Source organism: Oncorhynchus clarkii, chromosome 25, assembly GCF_045791955.1.
Source record: "Oncorhynchus clarkii lewisi isolate Uvic-CL-2024 chromosome 25, UVic_Ocla_1.0, whole genome shotgun sequence".
Taxonomy (NCBI): domain Eukaryota; kingdom Metazoa; phylum Chordata; class Actinopteri; order Salmoniformes; family Salmonidae; genus Oncorhynchus; species Oncorhynchus clarkii.
The window spans coordinates 36954326-36961673 of record NC_092171.1 but is presented as its reverse complement, the minus strand read 5'-3'; the positions used below and the strand labels follow the sequence as shown (position 1 = coordinate 36961673).

General features: G+C 44.5%; 1 protein-coding gene across 1 annotated transcript in view; it reads left to right on the top strand.

Moving 5' to 3' along the window:
• The first annotated feature begins 1111 nt into the window (after positions 1 to 1111).
• The window catches only part of LOC139383544 (FERM domain-containing protein 6-like), a 50875-nt gene continuing 44638 nt past the window's right edge, over positions 1112 to 7348 (top strand). The window contains exon 1 of the mRNA XM_071128121.1: positions 1112 to 1572. The gene's annotated coding sequence lies outside the window, so the exon portion shown is untranslated. The remainder of the gene's footprint in view (positions 1573 to 7348) is intronic.

The window sequence follows — 7348 nt, the reverse complement described above, 5'->3', positions numbered from 1 at the left end:
ATGGTATCATACTGGAAAGGGCAAGACAGGGGATGTCTGTATCCCACATGGCACCTCATTCCCTATATAGTGCACTCGTTTTGACCAGGGCCCACAGGTGCACTAATGTAGGGAATAGGGTGCCATTTGGTATTGCAAACATTTTCTCTCTTAGGTAGGTGTTGCAGCTAGGGCTGTGAGATGATTCATAGAACGACTAACTCTATGCCGTGGAAGTATTACACATGTATTGACATACTCCTCGAGGGTTCCTTTTCATCAAACTCAGTCTAAACTCATCCCCAGGCTTTGCACAGAGCTTGGGGAGAATATCTGGTGCATGAGCCTTAACCCAGTCTTGGACACATACAAATACTGTCACATGTATAGCATACTGTGTAGGTTATGTGCACTAGCAGGATGTTGTTGCATTATTTTCAAACTACGTCTTTGTTTCACCTTAAGAGTTTAAGAGTCCCCACAATACGGTTCCTTAACTCTGTTTGTGTCCCAAATGTCATCCAATATTCCCTATTTAGTGCACCACTTTAAACCAGGGCCCTATTGAGCTCTGGTCAAAAGTAGTGGACTATATAGGGAACAGGGTACCATGTAGGAGGCATGCTGTCTCTGTTCCATATTATTTCTTGACCTGCTGTAAGGGAAGAAGCTCTGGCCTAGCAGGAGAAAGTCTTATGGCCCTCCAGAGCCCTATGTAACAAGAGTAGTAGGGCCACACCATGTCACTTCTCCACAATGGGAAAATACAGACAGACACCTTCTCTCTAAAACTGATCCACTTCTACAATGCTCAGACTTGTGTAGTCTGTAGCCTCCTACTCTCCCAAGTGGGTAAGCTTACTGTAGTAGAACGTCTACATTCTGAGAACATTCTTTGTTGGAAAAGGTAGTCTGTTACTTTCTTCTCCCTATTCAAAGTCTATGATTTATGCATATAAAACCAAGCGGACCCGTTTATTGTGTGAAACTCTAAACCTACAGGGCGTTAATGTCCCTAGGCTGAACCCGCTTCCTACGAATGGGTATTCTAAGCGCCGGTAGTATTTCCCTCTTCACTGCCACCAGGCTTCCAAAATACTGCTGCTCTGCTTACAGTCGGGAATGGGACGGGAGGAATGGAATGACAGGCAGCCGTTAGCGATACCAACTATTGGTCGTTGAGGGGTATCAGTACGTTCTATATAGTATTTTTCTTACATATCAAAAGAGCAACGGAATATCTGTACGATAATGTTTGGATTATTATAATTAACATGCATTTAAGGATATTTTCACGGAAGAACATTTGCTATTAAAACAAAAACGAAATTATGTCAAATCTAAACGAACCCCCGCCATCCGTGATTTGAAGCCGTCTTTCCAGCAATTGCACATGTAATCCTAGGCTACTTGTTACTGATCCAAAGACATATAAATGTGGCGCTCGACGAAGCAGCTCTGCCCCCGTCTATATTTCAAACTTTAGCCTGCATTTGCTGACGATAAATTGGATATACTAAACCGTTTGGATACAACTTCATCGGATAATAATTTTTGTTTTAAAGGAGTTAGGATTAGTTTTTCTCATGAAAGGTAAGTTTATTTCAAAAGCTGCATTTTACATCTCTGCTTTCGTTCTTTGTCATTTCTCTTGCCACTAATTTAACTGATCCACCTCATCTGCGCGCATGGACGAAGTTATTCTGTCCTGCTATTCCAACATTTCTAAACTATATTAGGCTACACGAATGTTATAAAATGTATTCACTCGTTCTATGTTTGCAATATATGTTTTCAAACAGTATTTCAAAACTGATTAAAGTGTGGTCAACGGTTGGTTGTTCAAAACAACCCGGACCCGATCAATTCCTGTGCCTACAATTTAGCTAGCGATGCTGTCAGAATGTTGCCGCTATCCGTTCTAGGCAACATTACGAACTTGAGACAGAGATGCATTTTGTTGCAACAATGTATCGATCTTTCTCACTATAATGGCTGATGTTTATTCTACATTTTGTGAGCACTAATTTGACCCTCTCATCGTTATTTAATGCCTCTGGCTCATCGACGTATTGTTTTTATATGACCCTCCCCTCATTGTTTCGTTCCAATGCGTTTACATACATACACCAGCTAGTGCAGTACTTGTTATCGTTACAGTTGGCTATAGTCGTTCTTTCCGTAAAAAAAAAGACTGGCACCAAGTTTACTGTAGGATGCGGTCTCTTGTGTCAAATGCCACCTGGAAGTGGTATGTTTTTCAAACCTAATAACAGCAGCCAGCATGCTCAATTTGTGATTAAGTTGCGCATTACTTAAATGTCTTCCCTAGAACATCATCACTGTTCCATTCTGGAAGGGGTCACACTTTTTTTTTACTTCTTATTTTAGGCTTCCTGTCCTCTGGAATGGAATCTGGCATTCGATTATAACCATGCTATAATACTGTTCTGGAATGAAATGACTCTGTACGGAGAGACATGTAGGCTATTGAAGGGGAGACTGTATAGAAATCGAATAGAATATTAGAAATGGGTATAGAAGGATACAACTAGCATAGAACTAGGAAAAACTAGGAAATGTGGTAGAAGAGAGGTGTGTGTGTCCAGCCTGGTCTCATAACCTAGACGTAACATAGTAAATATACATTTGGGAGACTGAAATTAGAAGCCGGATGTGGATGTCCAGGGCTGGTGTGGATACATGTGGTCTGCAGTTGTGAGGCTAGTTGGACGTACTGCCAAATGATCTAAAATGACAGAGGCGGTTTGTGGTAGAGAAATGGACATTCAGTTATCTGGCAACAGCTCTGGTGGACATTCCTGCAGTCAACATGTCAATTGCACGCTCCCTCAAAACCTGCGACATCTGTGGCATTGTTTGTTGTGTGACAAAACAGCACATTTTAGTGGCCTTTTATTGTCCCCAGCATAAGGTGCACCTGTGTAATGACCATGCTGTTTAATCAGCTTCTTGATATGTCACACCCGTCAGGTGGATAGATTATCTTGGCAAAGGAGAAATGCTCACTAACAGGGATGTAAACAAATTAGTTCACACCATTTGAGAGAAATAAGCTTTTTGTGCGATCTTTTATTTCAGCTCATGAAACATGGGATCAACACTTTACATGTTGTGTTTTATATTCTGGTTCAGTATATAATACAAATTGTAATTTGTAACATATCATAAGATACATGTGATGGACAAAACAACATATCATACTAAATGGATTGTCTCGGATTCACATACAGAATAATAGGATATTCTCTGAGACCAGGTTGCAGCAGGCCTATATGTTTGCTTGTTGTGGACCTTTCTTCCTGTTTGCTTCAGTATTCAGGAATGCCAACAATTCCCTCCCTGTGGCTTTCCTTCCATTTAATTTCTATCATGGACAAGAGGCAGGGGAAATCTCTGCACGTTTTATTCTGAACTAAAGACATACAATTACTTTGTGCAGATGATATCGTCATATTTTCTTATATAACTCAATTTGACATACTGTATAACTCCTTTCCATATTTCGACCTGAATACCTGTGTGATTGAATTACCTGGAAAAGAGGTTTACCCTTGTAGACTAATCCAATAACCCAGTGGTAGTTTCCTCCACACAATTATGCCTAATAGTTTACTAGTGAAGCTGTAGTTTACGCCTTCATTGCTCTACCTGGTTTGGGATCAGCTGTAACACTAGGCCTTATGGCTGACAGGATCTGGTAGCTTGATGGATAGGCATGCAGCCCCCTAAAGGCCGTTGCAGACTGTACGTCGGATTCAGTCTTTTACGATCATCACGTCACACTGTGCAATGTTACTAAATTAAAATCTTGATATCAACCTGACCAGATTGAATGATTCGCTTCAGTTCTGTCGTCACATTCTGCGATTAGCTTGAGAGGCTACGTCAGCCAATGTAGGCTACGTCCTCTGCAGCGGTGTATTTGCAGCACTTGTAGTAGAACATTATATTTTGATTGGTCATTTTGTGCATTTCTTAAAATCCTATCAGGTAGCCTGATTTCAGATGTATCATATAAACAACATTATTTGGGAAATTACTCTTCTTGCACAGCATGAAAACGTTTAAATCAAACTACAGTATTATATTATTCACAATCATTGTTTTATGGTGTGCACACTCTGTGCCGGCCATGTTCCTATTGGTCAGTCACCGGGATCAGCTTGTAACACCAGCCGATGAACGGGCCAAGACGTAGACCCCGTCACGATAAACGGGCCAAGACGTAGACCCCGTCACGCTGAACGGGCCAAGACGTAGACCCCGTCACGCTGAACGGGCCAAGACGTAGACCCCGTCACGCTGAACGGGCCAAGACGTAGACCCCGTCACGCTGAGCGGGCCAAGACGTAGACCCCGTCACGCTGAACGGGCCAAGACGTAGACCCCGTCACGATAAACGGGCCAAGACGTAGACCCCGTCACGCTGAACGGGCCAAGACGTAGACCCCGTCACGCTGAACGGACCAAGACGTAGACCCCGTCACGCTGAACGGGCCAAGACGTAGACCCCGTCACGCTGAACGGGCCAAGACGTAGACCCCGTCACGCTGAACGGGCCAAGACGTAGACCCCGTCACGCTGAACGGGCCAAGACGTAGACCCCGTCACGCTGAACGGGCCAAGACGTAGACCCCGTCACGCTGAACGGGCCAAGACGTAGACCCCGTCACGCTGAACGGGCCAAGACGTAGATCCCGTCACGCTGAACGGGCCAAGACGTAGATCCCGTCACGCTGAACGGGCCAAGACGTAGACCCCGTCACGCTGAACGGGCCAAGACGTAGACCCCGTCACGATGAACGGGCCAAGACGTAGATCCCGTCACGCTGAACGGGCCAAGACGTAGACCCTGTCACGCTGAACGGGCCAAGACGTAGACCCTGTCACGCTGAACGGGCCAAGACGTAGACCCTGTCACGCTGAACGGGCCAAGACGTAGACCCTGTCACGCTGAACGGGCCAAGACGTCTGACAATCGTCTATGGCCTACGAATTTGCCCATTTTGTCAAGGACGGCGAAATCGTCACATAAGACGGCTAAAAATGGTACAGTCCGGCTTAACACATGGCAGTCCAATCAGCTACCTCTGGCTACTACATACATTCTTATGTTTCCTTCTCCAGCTGTTGAAAGAAAACAGAAGAAAAACAATTGCCTGTTTTTGTGCTTATTTGCCTAGTTGATTGAGGATACAGAGCAGCCCCACCTGCTTCAAACTGATGTTCTCTGGTAAGACTAGAGACAGTAGAACCAGAGTAGAGAGACAGAGCCATATTAAAGACCGTAGAGATCGAGACACATAGATCGTAAAGAGACACAGAGACAGTAAAGTGAATGGTGCTGTGTCTGTCGGGACAGGAATGAAGTCTCCACTGCCTGAGCAGGAAACAAAATGGCATGTTTTATGTAGGCCTCCCGAGTGGCGCTGCATCGCAGTGCTAGAGGCATCACTACAGATCCGGATTCGATCCCGGGCTGTGTCGTGACCGTGAGACCCATGAGGTGGAGCACAATTGGCCCAGCGTCGTCCGGGTTAGGAGAATGTTTGGCCGGCTGGGATGTCCTTGTCCCATCGCGCTCTAGTGACTCCTTGTGGCGGCCGGGCGAAATGCTCGCTGACACGGTCGCCAGCTGTATGGTGTTTCCTCCGACACATTGGTGCGGCTGGTTTCCGAGTTAAGCAGGCAGTGTGTCAAGAAACAGTGCGGCTTGGCAGGGTCATGTTTCGAAGAATGCATGGCTCGACCTGCGCCTCTCCTGAGTCCGTACAGGAGGTGCAGCGATGGGACAAGACAAGAATATCACGAAATTGGGGAGAAAAGGGGTAAAAGTATCAACAAAAATATTTAAACAAATATACAGTGCCTTGTGAAAGTATTCGGCCCCCTTGAACTTTGCGACCTTTTGCCACATTTCAGGCTTCAAACATAAAGATATAAAATTATTCAGCCCCTTTACTTTCAGTGCAGCAAACTCTCTCCAGAAGTTCAGTGAGGATCTCTGAATGATCCAATGTTGACCTAAATGACTAATGATGATAAATACAATCCACATGTGTGTAATCAAGTCTCCGTATAAATGCACCTGCACTGTGATAGTCTCAGAGGTCCGTCAAAAGCGCAGAGAGCATCATGAAGAACAAGGAACACACCAGGCAGGTCCAAGATACTGTTGTGAAGAAGTTTAAAGCCGGATTTGGATACAAAAAGATTTCCCAAGCTTTAAACACCCCAAGGAGCACTGTGCAAGCGATAATATTGACATGGAAGGAGTATCAGACCACTGCAAATCTACCAAGACCTGGCCGTCCCTCTAAACTTTCAGCTCATACAAGGAGAAGACTGATCAGAGATGCAGCCAAGAGGCCCATGATCACTCTGGATGAACTGCAGAGATCTACAGCTGAGGTGGGAGACTCTGTCCATAGGACAACAATCAGTCGTATATTGCACAAATCTGGCCTTTATGGAAGAGTGGCAAGAAGAAAGCCATTTCTTAAAGATTTCCATAAAAAGTGTCGTTTAAAGTTTGCCACAAGCCACCTGAGAGACACACCAAACATGTGGAAGAAGGTGCTCTGGTCAGATGAAACCAAAATTGAACTTTTTGGCAACAATGCAAAACGTTATGTTTGGCGTAAAAGCAACACAGCTCATCACCCTGAACACAACATCCCCACTGTCAAACATGGTGGTGGCAGCATCATGGTTTGGGCCTGCTTTTCTTCAGCAGGGACAGGGAAGATGGTTAAAATTGATGGGAAGATGGATGGAGCCAAATACAGGACCATTCTGGAAGAAAACCTGATGGAGTCTGCAAAAGACCTGAGACTGGGACGGAGATTTGTCTTCCAACAAGACAATGATCCAAAACATAAAGCAAAATCTACAATGGAATGGTTCAAAAATAAACATATCCAGGTGTTAGAATGGCCAAGTCAAAGTCCAGACCTGAATCCAATCGAGAATCTGTGGAAAGAACTGAAAACTGCTGTTCACAAATGCTCTCCATCCAACCTCACTGAGCTCGAGCTGTTTTGCAAGGAGGAATGGGAAAAAAATTCAGTCTCTCGATGTGCAAAACTGATAGACATACCCCAAGCGACTTACAGCTGTAATCGCAGCAAAAGGTGGCGCTACAAAGTATTAACTTAAGGGGGCTGAATAATTTTGCACGCCCAATTTTTAAGTTTTTGATTTGTTAAAAAAGGTTGAAATATCCAATAAATGTCGTTCCACTTCATGATTGTGTCCCACTTGTTGTTGATTCTTCACAAAAAAAGACAGTTTTATATCTTTATGTTTGAAGCCTGAAATGTGGCAAAAGGTCGCAAAGTTCAAG